Below are 18,039 nucleotides of genomic sequence, written 5' to 3' on the forward strand. Positions count from 1 at the left end.
ACCCTATCTCTACTAAAAAATACAAAAAATTAGCCGGGCGTCGTGGCGGGTGCCTGTAGTCCCAGCTGCTCAGGAGGCTGAGGCTAGACAATGGCGTGAACCCAGGAGGCGGAGCTTGCAGAGAGCAGAGATTGTGCCACTGCACTCCCAGCCTGGGTGACAGAGTGAGATTCCGTCTCAAAAAAAACAAACAAACAAAAATAGAAGGCCCTCGTAAATATTTGCTTATAAAGTAAAAAGTATCTTTTGCAGAAAACAAGTCAGTGGTTGCCAGGGGCTGAGGGTAGAAGGGGAAAATTGCTTTCACAGAGGTACAAGGGAACTTTTTACAGTGAGAGAAATATTCTACATATTGATCGTGATGCTGATTACGGTGTGCATTTGTCAAAAATTATACACTGAAAATTGGTGAATTTAATTACATGTAAATTATATTTAATTATATGTAATTATAATTAATTTATACCTTAATAAAACTGATTAAGGAAAAGATCTTGTGATGACATCATCATTTCCTTATGGGAAATAACTAACAACAAATGCTATTAACAAATAACTACCACATTCTTTACATGAACAAATAACCTGGTTTCAGATCAAGCCTTTAAAAATTTTTAATTTCTTGATTGAATGACCAACGATTTATTAAATATTACCATGTATCTGGTCCTGTACTAGATTATTTATTTATTTATTTATTATTTGTTTTTTGAGACAGGGTCTCACTCTGTCACCCAGGCTGGAGTGCGGTGGTGCCATCTCAGCTCACTGCATCCTCAACCTTCCCTGCTGAAGCATCCTCCTGCCTCAGCCTCCTGAGTAGCTGGGACTACAGGCACACACCACTAGGCCCAGCTAACTTTTGTATTTTTTGTAGAGACTGGGTTTCACCATGTTACCCAGGCTGGTCTCAAACTCTTTGGTTCAAGTGATCTGCCCACCTTGGCCTCCCAAAGTGCTGGGATTATAGGCATGAGCCACCACACCCGGTTCTCTTTTCTTGTACCAATAAATGCTGTCAAATGATTATTATTTCTGATTTTTATAGGAATAACAATTTTACACTTAGGCTCTGAGAGGTTAGGTAAACTTGTCTGAGTCCAGATATTTTATTTTTTTTAAAAATCAGCTGGGCACGGTGACTCACATCTGTAATCTCAGCATTTTGGGAGGCCAAGGTGGGCGGATCACCTGAGGTCGGGAGTTCAAGACCAACCTGACCAACATGGAGAAACCCCATCTCTACTAAAAATACAAAATTAGCTGGGCATGGTGGTGCATGCCTGTAATCCCAGCTATTCGGGAGGCTGAGGCAGGAGAATTGCTTGAACCCTGGAGGCGGAGGTTGTGATGAGCTGAGATCACGCCATTGCATTCATTTCACTCCTGGGCAACAAGAGTGAAACTCTGTCTCAAAAAAAAAAAAAAAAAAAAATGGGCATGCATGAATATAGCTTCAAAGAGGCTAAACTAGCTGGATGTGGTGGCTCCTGCCTATAGTCCTAGTTACTCCAGAGGCTGAGGCAGAAGGATGGCTTGAGCCCAGAACTTCAAGGCTGCAGTGTGCTATGATCCTGCTACAGCACTCCAGTCTGGGTGACAGAGGGAGACCCTGTCTCTAAAAAAAAAAAAAAAAAAAAGAACACTACAGCTACATTAAACATATATTTGTGATTAGGAATTTTGAGGAGTCAGGTGATTTTCTCCAAAACGTACCTACGGTAATAAAAATAACAACTTAAATTCAACAAATAAGTATTTACTTTGTGACAGAACTGTACTAGATATTTCAAGGACTATAATGCTAAAAATATGTAGACTTTGCTTTCAAAGCATATACCACATTAGTCAGGCACCATGGCACATGCCTGTAGTCCCAGCTACTTGGCAGGCTAAGGCAGGAGGATCCCTTGAGCCCATGAGTTCAAGACCAGCCTGGGCAACATAGCAAGACTCTGCCTCTTAAAAGAAAAATCATATGCCATATTAAATGGATATGAGATGTGCAAATAAATAGCAATAATACCAGACAAAGTGTAGGGCTAGAATAAGACTAGAAGTAATTTTGGGCAGGGTGCAGTGGCTCACACCTGTAATCCCAGCACTTTGGGAAGCAGAGGCAGGCAGATCTCTTTTTTTTTTTTTTTTTTTAGACGGAGTCTCACTCTGTTGCCCAGGCTGGAGTGCAGTGGCACAATATCAGCTCACTGCAAGCTCTGCCTCCTGGGTTTATGCCATTCTCCTGCCTCAGCCTCCCGAGTAGCTGGGACTACAGGTATCCACCACCACCACTCCTGGCTAATTTTTTTTTTTTTTTTGTATTTTTAATAGAGATGGGGTTTCACGATGTTAGCAGAGGCAGACAGATCTCTTGAGGCCAGTTCAAGACCAGCCTGGGCAACATAGACCTCGTCTCTATTAAAAAAAAGAAAAAGAAAAAAAGAAGTAATTTTGCATTCAAGAAGGAGGAAATACCTTCAACTTTGGCTAAATTGACTAACCAGCCACAAAGAAGAATTTAGGAGAGATTCAGGCTTAGATGTTTTTGTGACCAAAAAAAAAAAAAAAGAAGAAGAAGAAAGAAAGGCAAAAACTTTTCTCCTTCTCTTCTCTATTTATTTATTTTCAATTCAAAGCAAATCTGACAAACAACCTATGAGTATATGTGGCTAAAGTAGATGCTATTTCATAGACTTCTACACTGATACCTCCCTCATTCTGATCTCTGCTTAAGTTTCCTTCCCAGAGAAGCCTTTCCTGATGATGCTACCTAAAAGAGTGTCTCATCACTCTCTATGCTCTCTTTTTAATTTTTCTTCTAATCATTGATTACTATTTGATATTATATTGTTGTTTTTTTTTCTTTTTGAGACGGAGTCTCATTCTGTCACCCGGGCTGGAGTGCAGTGGCATGATCTCAGCTCACTGCAACCTCTGCCTCCCGGGTTCCAGCAATTCTCCTGCCTCAGCCTCCCGAGCAGCTGGGATTACAGGTGCGTGCCACCACGCCTGGCTAATTTTTGTATTTTTAGTAGAGATGGGGTTTCGCCATGTTGGCCAGGCTGGTCTCGAACTTCTGACCTCAAGTGATCTGCCCGCTTTGGCCTCCCAAAGTGCTGGGATTACAGGCGTGAGCCACCATGCCTGACCGATATTAAGTATTTTTGTATTTATCATTTGTCTCCCCACATTGTTTTTAAGCTCCTTTCAGAAGGATCCATATGTCTTATTCACTGTTGTGTCTCCAGCACTTAGATTAGTACTTGGCTTTCTGTTGAATGAATGAATGAATTTGACAAAAGGGTCTTTCTGATTACAACAACTCATCTCCAACTATTCCAGTCTTCACTTGAAGTTCTACCAATTTTTCATTTTATGGTTATTTGACTTTTGCCACAGATTAATATCTTAACTATATTGAAGTAGAAATATACACTTTTGAAGCAAGGCACATGAAAGAAGATTTGAACCCTAAGACATGTCTGTGGTTTCATGTAATCTTTTGAAAGTGAGTTGTTTCAGAATACTTCCCTCTTCTCTAGGCTCTAGCTTGGGTTACCCGGAAAACAGAACCTGAAAAAATGCTCATAGAGCTCATTTTTGTTGTAGGTGGGGAGAGGGAGGAAGATGAGTACCATCCTAGAGAAGGAAGAATCGGGGCTACAGCTTCTCAAAGAAACACAACTGGTTGCCTGATCAAATGGGAACATCTCTGGAATGGCTGTATGGGTCTCAATAATCTGTTGGAGGACACAGAAGAAGAATAAATAATTCATCTCCCGTGAGTCGTCACCTGACTTCTCCAAGAAGCCACTGGGGAAGCCAGAGCCTGCATACATTCAGTCATGAGAAAGTAGGTTCCGGAAACTGCTGCTACATCCCAGTCCTCATCACCAAGAGGTTGCCTCTCCCTATTCCCTTGGTTATAAAGCCCTGGACTCAGCTACCATCTCCTAATACCCCTCTGGCAAGGAAGAAAGCCAAGTGACCGAGATCCTGAGAGGAAGACAGAGCCAAGCAGATCAAGGAGGGCATTTTTTGTTTGTTTCGTTTTTTGTTTGTTTGTTTTCAGATGGAGTCTCACTCTGTCGCCCAGGCTGGATTGTAGTGACTCTCTGTTCACTGCAATTTCTGCCTCCCGGGTTTAAAAAATTCTGCCTCAGCCTCCCTGGTAGCTGGGACTACAGGCACGCGCCGCCATGCCTGGCTAATTTTTGTATTTTTAGTAGAGATGGGGTTTCACCATGTTGGCCAGGGTGGTCCTAATCTCGTGATCCACCCACTTCCGCCTCCCAAAGTGCTGGGATTACAGGCATGAGCCACCATGCTCTGCCAAGGAGGGTGTTTATAAACACATCCCCTCCCCAGAAATTATTCAGGGAAATAATTTCTAGCAACCAAAGCCCAGGCACATGTGTGACATATGGATACATGTAGATTGTCTCCAAGTGCTCACTCTTCGATGGTATTTTTAGTATAAATTCCCTAATTCTACACCTCGTTTCATCTAAATGCCTACATTCTCTTCCATAGTACGTTTGTTTTTGTTTTTTAACTTTGAGAATTTTGTTCAGCAATTTGAAATGATGAAAAACCCTATGCATGGTAAAGTTATGTTTGAATATCCTTTCTTATATCGATTTGGCATCATTAATTCATTCAACAAATATTTAATGAGCACCTACTATATTTTAGATTCTATACTAAGCGCTAATACTACTATTGTGAATAAAACAGACAGACATTCCTGGATCCCTGAAGCATACATTTTAGTGAAGGGAATCACAATAAACAATGTAAACAAAATATGTGTATTATGTTGGATGATTATAAGTGCTAGGAAAAAAAATAAAGAATGGTGATTTTCTTTTTGATTCAGTGACCTTTTGAATACACAATCTATGAAAGCCTTCAGGGAGAGAGGAAGAAGGTGTAAATGGGGCATTTAGACAATGAAGTGTTCAGTAGTATTAGAACTCTGAGTTAAGCCTGTGACCAGGGAGTAAGGAAGTAGCATGGAAGATGTAGAGTATCGTGGTGTCTCTGTACAGGACACAACTTTTCATAACTTTCTCCAAGGAAGTAATAGGCAAGACACATGACACAGAGCAATGTATCTGTGTGAGATACAATTGCTATTAACTCAGGTTTACTCCACAAACAGATTATAGGAAGTACATACTACAGAGAGCTGGATTCTATCAGTTATACAGAAGGAAAATATACATTTTTTTCTGTATAAGTGATGAAGCTGCCTGATAACTCTAGGTTACTCTTCATGCTTACAACATGAGGTGTAAAGCTACACAACTGGAGTGAGATACTGAGAAGCAACACTTAATTCTCCAAGATTTCTTGAAGTACGTGCTGCACCAAGTTTTATGTTCCTTCTCTGCAAATACTGGAAACTGAGCTATCATTTCCAAGCAGGGCACCTGAAATGCCCTTAACCATGAGAAGAACTTGGAAAACCTACAAACGACCCATATCATTGGTGACCAAGAGAGCTGAGGGGAAGAATTCTCATATGGTAAATATCAGGCTGCTCTCTTAGGTGGAGATGAAGGACTTTTCAGAGAATCAGACAGCAGATGTCAGTCATTGATGACCTGTTTGATGTGGACACCTAGAAATGAATATCTTCAAATAAGACATCATGTAAGCTGAACAGGTATTTGATTCTAGAATGGTAGAGCTGAATGGTCTTAACCAAACTGGATGATCAATTCTCATGATGCCAGGGCTCAGAGTAAAGTTTGGAGTTCCAGAAGCCAAAAAGTACAAATATTAAAGCTTACTCTCTTAGACCACTGGGTAGATAATTCATTTCCCAATGAAGGATCTCATTTGTTCGTGTATTCAAACAATCGTAAGTGCTTACAAATTACCTGTGCCAGGTACTTTGCTAGGTGTTGGAAAGACAAAGGTGAGCAAAAATTGATGTGTATCTTGCCCTTACAGAGTTTATAGTTATAACTATAATTCTAACAAGGGCCATTAAGGAAAGCTTGAGACAGTGCTGTGGCTCATGCCTGTAATCGTAGCACTTTGGTAAGCCGGGTCAGGGGAATCACTTGACTTCAGGAGTTTGAGACCAGCCTGAGCAACATAATGAGACTTCTTCTCTACAAAAAAATTTTTAAAAATCATCCAGGCATGGGGTGTATGCCTGTAGTCCCAGCTACTCAGGAGGCTGAGATGTGAGGATTGCTGGAGCCCAGGAGATCAAGGTAGCAGTGGGCCATGATTGCACCACTGAACTCCAACCTGGGCAACAGAGCAAGACCCTGTCTCAAAAAAAAAAAAAAAAAAAGATTGAGAGAGAGAGAGACACTAAGGATTCAAGGTTTTTTTAAAGTCATTAGTAATTTTGATTTTTATTCAAAGATCAGTTGCAAATCTATTACAGGTTTTTTAAGTAGGAGATTTGAATTTTGAAATGATCACTCTGGCGGGGTGCAGTGGCTCACACCTGTAATCCCAGTACTTTGGGAGGCCGAGGCGGGCGGATAACGAGGTCAGGAGATCGAGACCATCCTGGCTAAAATGGTGAAACCCCGTCTCTACTAAAAATACAAAAAATTAAGTGGGCGTGGTGGCGGGCACCTGTAGTCCCAGCTACTCGAGAGGCTGAGGCAGGAGAATGGCATGAACCCGGGAGGCGGAGCTTGCCGTGAGCTGAGATCGCACCGCTGCACCCCAGCCTGGGCGACAGAGCGAGACTCTGTCTCAAAAAAAAAAAGATCACTCTGAATGTTCATGGAGAAAAGATTGTAGATAGATAAGAGGGGTTCGGAGACACCATTTGGAAGGCTGTTGCAGCAGTTTCAGGCAAGAGATAACAGTTGTTTTGACCAGGGAAGTAAGCCACTTAGCAGAATTGCTTTTGAAGTGAACTTTATAATCAGCATTGTTCTTCAGCTTCCATCTCTTTCCCACCATTCCCCCATTTACTTTGTGTTTGTTGTTGTTGTTTTGTTTGTTTTGGAGGCTCCCAGGCTGGAGTGCAGTGGCACGATCTTGGCTTACTGAAACCTCCGCTTCCCGGGTTCAAGTGGTTCTCGTGCCTCAGCCTCCTGTGTAGCTGGGACTACAGGCACATGCCACGCCCAGCTAATTTTTGTATTTTCAGTAGAGATGAGGTTTCGCCATGTTCACCAGGCTGGTCTCAAACTCCTGGCCTCAAATGATCCGCCAGCCTTGGCCTCCCAAAATGCTTGGATTACAGGCATGAGCCACCATGCCTGGCTCCCCCTCTACTTTAAAACTTGTTTAGGGCTGGGCATGGTGGCTCACGCTGGTAATCCCAGCACTTTGGGAGGCCGAGATGGGCGGGTCACCTGAGGTCAGGAGTTCAAGACCAGCCTGATCAACATAGTGAAAACCGTCTCTACTAAAAATACAAAATTAACTGGGCATGGCTGCACATGCCTGTAATCCCAGCTACTTGGGAGACTGAGGCAGGAGAATCGCTTGAACCTGGGAGGTGGAGGTTGTAGTGAGCCAAGATCGCACCATTGAACTCGAGCCTGGGCAACAAGAGCGAAACTCCGTCTCAAAAAAACCCAATCAACCAACCAACCAAACAAACAAACCTGTTCACAAGGACGTCCAGCCCTTTCCTCTGTGAGGTCACAGCCCCCAAAACACAGATTACTAAAAGTTTTTAAATGTCTTTGTCTCCATTTTTTACTGATTCCAATAGATGCTGTCTACAAGCATCCATGCATTCTATGAGGTCATTTCAGGCTAATGTGTGTTCCTTGAACAGTACTGTATTGCTCTAAATAAAAAAATTGAGAGAACGTAACATAATATAGGATATTTCGTAAGAACTTAAATGGAAGGTGTTGCCCTTTTTTCTGAGAAACTCTTTAAGGAAAAATCCTGCTTTCTATTCAGTCATACAAACCACCTGCTTACTATGGACACTGTACAACTGTAAGAGCTGAGGTTGCAATGGTTAAAAATAAAAATAAATGAAAAATTTAAAAAACAGCCCTTACTCTCACAGAGCTTATATTCTAGAATGGGAGGAAATTATAATAAAATACATTAAGCACTATAAGATATGAAGTACAGGAGACTAAGGAGACAGGATAACTAAATGCAATATGCTATCCAGGATTAGATCCTAGAACAGAAAAGGGACATCAGTGAAAAAAATTAGTGAAATCTGAATAAAGTCTGTAGTTAATAGTATCATAACTGTGTTCATAACTTAGTTTTGATCATGGTACCATGGCTATGTAACATGTTAACACTGGGTAAGCTGGATGAAGGGTACATGGGAACTCTGTGTACCATCTTTGTAGCTCTTCTTTAAAACTAAAATCATTTCAAAATTAAATATGTACTAGAAGAAGGAGAAGGGGAAGAAGAAAGAAGAAGAAGAACAAGAAGAAGGAGAAAGAAGAAGGAAGAGGAGGAAAAAGAAGAAGAAGAAGAAAGGGAAGAAGAGGAAGAAGAAGAAGGAGAAGGAGAAGGAGAAGAAGAAGAAGAAGAGGAAGAGGAAGAGGAAGAAGAAGAAGAAGAAGAAGAAGAAGAAGAAGAAGAAGAAGAAAGAAGAGGAAGAAGAAGAAATAATAATAATAATACAGGATGATTTGGGAGCTCCCAGCAGGGCACTCAACCTAATCTAGGGGTGGGGGAGGCTTTCTGGAGAAGGGATGTTTAAGCTGAGACCTGGAGGACAAATAGAAATTAACCAGACAAGAGATATTGAAAAAGACATCCAGAAATAGTATGTAGAATGTTTACATTGCCAGAAGCAAGAGAAAGCATGACAAATTATAGATATTAAATAAAATTAAGCATGGCTAGAGCTTAGAATAGGGTGGGGAATGGGAAGGAGAGGAGTGGTAGAAGATGAACCCAGAGTGGTAGGACACCAAGTGCCTTAAAAATCATGTTGAGGAGTTTAGAGTCTAAGGACAATTTCAAGAAGAAATAAAAATGACTAATAAAATGTATATTTTAAAACCTTCTTTACTGGTAGTCAAATAAATGGAAATTAAAGTAATTGGATAATATATTGACTTACTCAATTACCAAATATTTTAAAATTATAATATTCTTTGCCACCAAGAGTATGAAAAGAGAATTTCTTACATTCTGCTGATAATATTAATATATCTGGAATGCTATCTGGCAATTTAAATACAAAGGTCCAACAATGTTAATATCCCTTTATCCCTTCAGTTTTATGTATGGGATGTTATTTTAAGGAAATAATCAGAAATATATTTTTAATTAACGTAAAAAGATTTTTCATATCATTATTTATAACAGTACAAAATTTAAAACAAAATTTAAAAAATTTAAAATTTAAGACGAAATAGGGGCATAGTTAAATAAATGATTGTGTTTCCATATGATGAAATAGTAAGTATTAAACATAACATTTACAGCTTTGTGCAGTGCCAGTATTGTAGCCAATGAGGTTTATCCGAGGTGCGATTATTGCTAATTGAAAACTTTTCCCAATACCCCGCCATAACGACTTGAAATATAGTTGGCATTCGCAATTTTTGACAGTCTTTGTGGAGACTGAACAAAAAAAAGAAAAAAATAACATTTACAAAGAATTTTAATGACACAGATTATACATATAATGTACATATTATATATAATATATCTTACATATATATGTTATTATATATATAATTAGTATGTGTGTGTGCATCATCTGCAGACAGAACTGACTGTGTAATTTGCAGGGCCCAGTGCAAAATGAAAATTCAGTTCAAAATTATTAAGAATTTTAAGAAAGCAACAACAGAACCTCAAATCAAGTGTGGGACACTTCTGAATAGGGGCCCTGCATGACTGACTGCACAGGTTGTACACCCTTGCAACTGGCCCTGTCCCTAGAAAAAAAAGATGAAAGGAAATATCCCAAAATGTCAATAGGGATTATCTTTGGTTTGGGGATTACTGATGATTTTTATTTCATAAATTTAAACACTTTTTCACAATAGACATCTTTTATAATCAGAAAAAAAAACCAGTATGTGTCTTTTTTTAAAAGCCCCAAGTTACACTAAAAGCAGCACTACAATGAATTACATTATATTTTGCTTTTAGGTGCTTTTAAATATCCCTTTTGGGCCACTGGGAATAACAAATTCTATTTTTAAAGTTTCTATATTGTATTTTTAAGTCACTGTAGAGAATAGAGCAGGATATAAAAACGAAATCAGTTCTTTGCTAAGTTTTTTTAAAAAGCAAGCACAAGCTGAACTACAAATAACACATTTCCATCTATTTTTGTCCCATATAGAATTAGCTATTTGGTTGGACATTGAACATTTGCTTGAATGGTATAATGCTGAAAATTCCTTCTCTAGCATCCTTAGACCTATATTCATATAATTGGCAGCCCGCACTGGCAAAAAGAAGGCCTGCAAGAAGTCTATTGCATCCTTGTCCAATGAAGGATTTAGCAATATATTTTTAATTTTAATTTTTATTTATTTGTTTTTGAAATGGGGTCTCACTCTTTCACCTGTGCTGGAGTGCAGTGGAGTGATCTTGGCTCACTGTGACCTCTGCCTCCTGGGCTCAAGCGATTCTCCCACCTCAGCCTCCTGAGCAGCTGGAACTACAGGCGCCCGCCACCATGCTGGGCTAATTTTTGTATGTTTTTGTAGAGATGGAGTTTCACCATGTTGCCCAGACTATTTTTTTTAATGAAGAAAGGTTGCATCTGGAAGGCAATAAAAGACCCCTTAAATGAGAGAGCATTAAGTGACTTAAAAAATCATATAGATGGGCTGAGCACAGTGGCTCATGCCTGTAATCTCAGCACTTTGGGAGGCCGAGGTGGGCAGATGACTTGAGGTCAGGAGTTCGAGACCAGCCTGGCCAACATGGCGAAACCCTGTCTCTATTAAAAATACAAAAATTAGCTGGGCGTGGTGGCGGGTACCTGTAATCCCAGATACTAGGGAGGCTGAGGCAGGCGAATTGCTTGAACCCAAGGGGGCAGAGGTTGCAGTGAGCCGAGATCGTGCCGCTGCACTCCAGGCTGGGCGACACAGCAAGACGCCATCTCAAAAAAAAAAAAAAAAAATCATACAGATGGAATCTGCAACGTGAGAAAGAAAAGAAACTTTTTATCTGAGAAATGCAAGCCCTGCTTTAAATTATCAGGCCCAGAGCATTGAAATGTAACAAGAGTCACGCTTCACTCCCCCTTGAGTTAGGTCATCACTTCATGAAGCTACTTGCTATGTGGGCTCTAGATTTACTGACCCCAAGTAGCTATAAATAAACCTAACAATGCCATACACTGGACACCATAACTCATACTCTATAGTTCAGCAATGTATATTGCCAATCGTTAATCAATATTATTTCTGTAAACCAATGAAAATTCATCACAAGGTAGCAGTGAGCCAAGATTGTGCCACTGCACTCCAGTCTGGGAAACAGAGCAAGACTCTGTCTCCAAAAAATAAAAAATAAAAAATAAAAAAAAGAAAATTCCTCACAAACGACTTCTGTAATCACTCCCTCTCCTGATTCATTATTTTTTCTTTAAAAACGTAAGCCTCAGCCGGGCGTGGTGGCTTACTCCTGTAATCCCAGCACTTTGGGAGGCTGAGGTGGGCGGATCACCTGAGGTTGGGAGTTCGAGACCACCTTGACCAACATGGAGAAACCCCGTCTCTACTAAAAATACAAAATTAGCCGGGTGTGGTGGCACAGGCCTGTAATCCCAGCTGCTCGGGAGGCTGAGGCAGGAGAATTACTTGAACCCAGGAGGCGGAGGTTGCGGTGAGCCGGAGATCGCGCCATTGCACTCCAGCCTGGGCAACAACAGCGAAACTCCGTCTCAAAAAATAAATAAATAAATAAATAAATAAAATAAAAATTAAAAAAAAAAAAAACGTAAGCCTCTCCTTTATTCTCTGGAGCACTTCCCAACAAAACTACGAAGTGTTTCCAGGCTGCAGTCCTCAACCTTGGCCCAAACAAACTATATTAATTTTGCCTCAGTTTCTTTCTTTAGGTAGACAAATGCATTCTTTTAGAAGTTACACAGAGAAGCCTTAACCAGTTGAGTTGTCAATTACATAACTAGCAAGTTTGGCACAAATGAAAGCCAAGGCAAATCATTTAATACTTTTAGTGCCCCTAAAGGACAATCTGTCTAATTACGCAGACCTCTTGAGTACAGGCTTCGTATTTTGGTATATGAGTACAGGCTTCATATTTTGGTATATGAGTACAGGCTTCATATTTTGGTGTATATATATATGTATACACACACACATGCTTATAAATATATATATTTATAAGTTATACATATAAAACAAAACTATATAAATCATTTTGTTTTGTTTTTTGAGACAGGGTCTTGCTCTGTCACCCTGGCTGGAGTGCAGTGGCACAACCAAGGTTCACTGTAGCTTCGACTAACTGAGCCCAGGTGATCCTCCCACCTCAGCCTCCCAAGTAGCTGGGACTACAGGCACACACCACCATGCCTGGCTATTTTTTATTAATTTATTTTTTTGGAGAGACGGGGTTTTGCCATGTTGCCCAAGCTGGTCTCGAACTCCTGGGCTCAAGTGCTTCACCCACCTTGGCCTCCCAAAGTGCTGGGATTTCAGGGGTAAGCCACCACACCCAGCCTTTTTGGTATATTTTCTACTGTTTTGCGCTAAATGCACTACTGTTTTACGCACTCAATTAATCCTCCGCCCCACTTTGTGTAATCTCAGACAGAAGGAATATGAAAAAGAAAAAGAAAAATTATTTGTCATCCCTTCCTGTCTCCCATATTCTATTAATTGTGTATCCTGAAGAAAAGCTTTTCTTTAGAGTAGTTACTGAGAAGGTAGAGATGCAAACTGAAGAACCCAAAAGGGGGTCACTTGTTTCACTTCAGAAAAGGGAAGAGACCTACAGGGGAAGATAACAGGGAAAAAGAGGAAGAGGAAGAGAGGAAGTATAAGGGTCAAAGACCGGGAGGGAGGCTGAACAGATTTGAGAGAAAGAAGAGAGAGGCCGGGCGTGGTGGTTCACACCTGTAATCCCAGCACTTTCGGAGGTTAAGGTGGGCAGATCACTTAAGTTCAGGAGTTCGAGACCAGCCTGGGCAACATGATGAAACCCCATCTGTACAACAAATACAAATTTAGCTGGGCATGGTGGTACGCATCTGTGCTCCCAGCTACTCAGGAGGCTGAGGTAGGAGGATCATTTGAGCCCAGGAGGCAGGGGTTGCAGTGATCTGAGATTGTGCCACTGCACTCCAGGCTGGGTGACAAAGCGAGATTCCATCTCAAAAAAAAAAAAAAAAAGAGAGAGAGAGAGAAAGTGTGTGGCTCTCTCTCTCTAGGGAGAGAGAAATACTTCAGGTAAGCATTGTTTGTTTGTCTGTTTGTTTTGAAACGGAGTTTCACTCTTGTTGCCCAGGCTGGAGTGCAGTGGCGCAACCTCGGCTCACTGCAACCTCCACCTCCAAGGTTCAAGCGATTCTCCTGCCTCAGCCTCCCGAGTAGCTGGGATTACAGGCATGCGCCACCATGCACAGCTAATTTTTTGTATTTTTAGTAGAGACGGGGTTTCTCCATGTTAGTTAGGCTGGTCTCGAACTCCTGACCTCAGGTGATCCGCCTGCCTCGGCCTCCCAAAGAGCTGGTGTTACAGGCGTGAGCCATCGTGCCCAGCCTCAGGTAAGAATTTAAAAGGTGCTGGTAGTGGTGTATTTCATAACTTCTCCTCTTCTGTCTCCCTTGAAACCTTCAGTAAAAACATTACTCTCCAGTATTTTTGTAGTGGGATTTGCATTGTTTGGATGAGATGACATTTAAGAGTGGCCTTCCTAGGGAATCACAGAGTGCCGAGGAGGCTCAGGTACGTTCACATTACAGATCAGAGAGGGGAAAGGAAGGACTCCATTCTTTCACGTTTATTTGTCACAGACAAAGAGGAGATGCACACTCATTTGTATTTAAATTCATCTAGTCTGCAAATGTGCACACATTTAAATTTCATTCATTCACTTATTACTCATCAGCTTAACAAATATCACTGCAGCTCCTACTGTTTGCCAGGTACTGTGCTAAGTTGTTCCTAGGGATAATCACCAAGTAATACAAACCTGCTCGCTGTCCTATTGTAGCTTACAGTTTAAAACTATATAGTCTAGTGTGAGGACAAGACTCAAAAGAAGTTATGAATAAATATAGTGTGTAAAGATACTATAATGTATGTTGTTGTTGTTATTTTTTAAAAAGCAAAACTGGCCAGGTGTGGTGGCTCACACCTGTAATCGCAGCACTTTGGGAGGCCAAGGCGGGTGGATCACCGGAGATCAGGAGCCTGACCAACTTGGTGAAACCCCGTCTCTACTAAAAATACCAAAAGTAGCCAGGCATGTTGGTGGGCACCTATAATCCCAGCAATTTGGGAGGCTGGGGCAGGAGAATCGTGTGAACCCAGGAGGCAGAGGTTGCAGTGAGCTGAAACCGCGCCATTGCACTCCAGCCTGAGCAACAAGAATGAAACTCTTGTCTCTCGGCTGGGCGCGGTGGCTCACGCCTGTAATCCCAGCACTTTGGGAGGCCGAGGCGGGAGGATCACGAGGTCAGGAGACCGGACCATCCTGGCTAACACAGTGAAACCCCGTCTCTACTAAAAATACAAAAAGTAGCCGGGCTTGGTGGCGGGCACCTGTAGTCCCAGCTACTTGAGAGGCTGAGACAGGAGAATGGCATCAACCCAGGAGGTGGAGCTTGCAGTGAGCCGAGATAGCGCCGTTGCACTCCAGCCTGGGAGACAGAGCGAGACTCCGTCTCAAAAAATATATACCAAAAAAAAAAAAAATTGAAACTCTGTCTCAAAAATAAATAAATAAAAATAAAAAAATAAAAAAGCAAAACTTTTCAGACAATTTAGTTACAAGCAAAGTGCAATGTTTTATTACAATCTGACTGCAAGGAAAAGGCCTCTAGCAGACCAATCCAAAGATTCACTCTTGGCAGAAATATTTTATAGGAAAACAGAAAGGTTAATCACTTTTAGATTAGATATAAAAGAATGTTTGTTTAAGGTCACTCTACTCAGTTAAATGGCCAGGTGATTAGTTTTCCCAGAACAAGTCGTAATTTAAAGTTCAGAAAAATTCCTTAAGTATTTTATCAGGAATGCAATTCTCTCCCCAGAAGGAGCTTGTGAATTATATCCCAAAAAATATTCCATCCCAGTCCAGGTTTGGAACAATTTTTCTCCTATTGAATATTTTAAAATGTAGTTTTACAAGATGGTTCAATGTGCTTCTTCATCTCAATTTTTAGCAGCAAATACGTTTCATTTCCTTATGTCAGTCCATATTTAAAACATAGTAATTGTTCCTTTCAGTTGTGAAACAAACAAAGGGTTGAGTTGGAGAATCACAATGGAAGTCCTGGTTTAAATAGAACGGACTGGGAAGACCTCTCTGAAGGGATACATTTGAGTTGCAGAAGTCATATTTAAGTTGAGGTCTAAAGGGAGACAAAAAAAGCTACTCAAGTGAGAGGATAAGGAAACACATTTCACAGGGAAACAGCTTTACAGAGGCCCTTAGGAAAGGAAAGTGACTTTGAAGATGGTATTACCTGAGGAAGCCAACACAGAAGGTTGAAATTGATGCAGAAAGTTCAGAGATGGGTTCTGATTGGTCCATTCTGATGGGTTTTCTCTTCAAACCAACCCTTCGAGGTACAGTACTAAGAGTAGTATGGGAAGAACTAGGATGAGGTGCTATTACCAGAGGAAAGGGGATCAGAACCCAAGAAATGGGAAGGCAGAGGGAGTGACTCTCCTTAATATTTCCATATCCACAGACAAAAAAGGAGATTTGTAGAAATAGACTCCCTGGGGGTCCACACTGCACTATCCTTGCCTGCTCTTCCTTCAGGGAAGGATGAGTGACTTACCTGATTGCTGACATCAGGACAAGCCATTAGAAGCAGGAACCAGGAGCCGTGCACTGAAAAGGGGGTTTGCTCTCTCACATATGCTTGCTATGCTATCTTTTCTGCAGTGCCAGGGTTTATGAAACAGATCTTGATCCTATGCACCACTGGCTTAAGGAGTGTCTTCCTGGCAGAGCCAACTTTTTCTAAAGATAGATTGGAAAGCCTGGATGTGAATAGAATTAGTGAAAGCCCTATTTCAGCTTTGGACTTAAGCCACATTGCTTCAACACAAAAGTTACAAGGAAACCCTCCCCAGATCTGCTTTCGGAGGGGTGGGATAGATCTTGAAGGGAAAGAAAAAGAGGAGCTTAGCCCTCAGACCTCTAACATGTGGATTTTGGTTAGATACGTGAATTTCCCTCCCTCCCTCCCTCCCTTCTCTCTCTCTCTCTTTCTTTCTTTGACGGAGTCTTACTCTGTCGCCCAGGCTGGAGTTCAGTGATGATATCTTGGATCACTGCAACCTCCGCCTCCCAGGTTAAAACAATTCTCCTGTCTCAGCCTCCCGAGTAGCTCAGACTACAGGTGCACCCCATCACACCTGGCTAATTTTTGTATTTTAAGTAGAGATGGGGTTTCACCATATTGGTCAGGCTGGTCTCGAACTACTGACCTCAGGTGATCCACCCACCTAGGCCTCCCAAAGTGCTGGGATTACAGATGTGAGCCACTGAGCCACTGTGCCTGGCCAGATATGTGAATTTCTTGAAATACAGGGCTATATTAGTTGGGACTCTTCATTACAAGGACAAAAATTCAACTCAAAGTAGCTTAAGCAAAGCAAAAAAAAAAAAAAAAACTGGTTTATTGGCTCACATACTGGGAAGGACAGGGTTGTATATGTCATTGTGACTTTCTGCCTCTTCTTTGTCATCTCTACTTGGCTTGGGTTCATTCCCTGATTACTTGGTGCCTTCAAGCTTTCTTCAGGGTGACTTTAAAGGTTGGGGAAGATAGCTCCAGTAGGCCCAGGCCTGCATCGTAGCCTAAGTACCTCAGCTTTTCTCTGCAAACATGTACACATCGAATCCTAGGGAAGATCTATGGATCAAATGGGTAAGAGTTAGTTCCCACATGGTAAGGGGCACTCAATTATCAAAATAAGGGGATGAAAAGGGGTGGGCACTGTGGCTCATGCCTGTAATCCCAGCACTTTGGGAGGCCAAGACAGGTGGATCATTTGAGGCCAGGAGTTCAAGACTAGCCTGGCCAACATGGTGAAACCCCATCTCTACTAAAAATACAAAATTAAGCCGAGCGTGTGGTGTGCACCTGTAATCCCAGCTACTTGAGAGGCTGTGGCACAAGAATCACTTGAACCCGGGAGGCAGAGGTTGCAGTGAGCTGAGATCATGCCACTGCACTCCAGCCTGAGAGTGAGATTCTGTATGGAAAAAAAAAATGGTGACGGGAGGGGTGGGGAGGAGGAAAAAGATGCTGAAGAGACAAAAATGACAAAATTTGGAATAATAAAGGAAGTTAAGGATAAATTGTCTTATGAGAGCAATACAAAAGATGTGTAAAAATTACACAATCCAGCTTGGCTTTACTCTCCCAGCATCCACTTAAAATACTCTGCCTAAAGAGTAATTTTTTTCATGAAATGAAACTCAGGTTATTGAGAAAATGCAGCAGGATGGGAAATAATCTTGCTTTCCTCAGAGGTGTAGAGAAGGGCAAGAACTGGAAGAGAGTTCCTCCACCAAGGTAAAACAGGCACGGAAAGGGACAGCGATGGGCACAGGTGGGGTGGGGGGTAAATCTACCTTGGGCAGGTACAGCAAGAGACATTAGGTAACAATCCAAGAAAAGTCAGTACCCACAGCCTGGGCAACATGAAGAAACCCTGTCTCTACAAAAAATACAAAAACTAGCCGGGTGTGGCGGTGCAAGCCTGTGGTCCTAGCTACTCAGGAGGCTGAGGTGGGAGGATAACCTGAACCCAGGTAGGTCAAGGCTGCAGTGAGCTGAGATTGAGTCATTGCACTGCGGCCTGGGCAATAGAGCATGACTCTGGCAAAAAAAAAAAAAAAAAAAAAAAAAAAAGCCGGGATCAGTGGCT

The 18,039-nt window shown here is 41.6% G+C and overlaps 1 non-coding gene and 1 pseudogene across 1 annotated transcript; both read left to right on the plus strand.

Moving 5' to 3' along the window:
* The first annotated feature begins 721 nt into the window (after positions 1-721).
* LOC134760519 (putative uncharacterized protein encoded by LINC00269) lies at positions 722-16,651 on the plus strand (annotated as a pseudogene).
* Positions 9,409-9,549, plus strand: LOC112129855 (U4 spliceosomal RNA). The gene has a single exon (XR_002912194.1). It is a non-coding gene; the product is annotated as a U4 spliceosomal RNA (small nuclear RNA).
* Positions 16,652-18,039: the final 1,388 nt, after the last annotated feature.

This window comes from Pongo abelii, chromosome 19 (genome assembly GCF_028885655.2).
Source record: "Pongo abelii isolate AG06213 chromosome 19, NHGRI_mPonAbe1-v2.0_pri, whole genome shotgun sequence".
Taxonomy (NCBI): Eukaryota; Metazoa; Chordata; class Mammalia; order Primates; family Hominidae; genus Pongo; species Pongo abelii.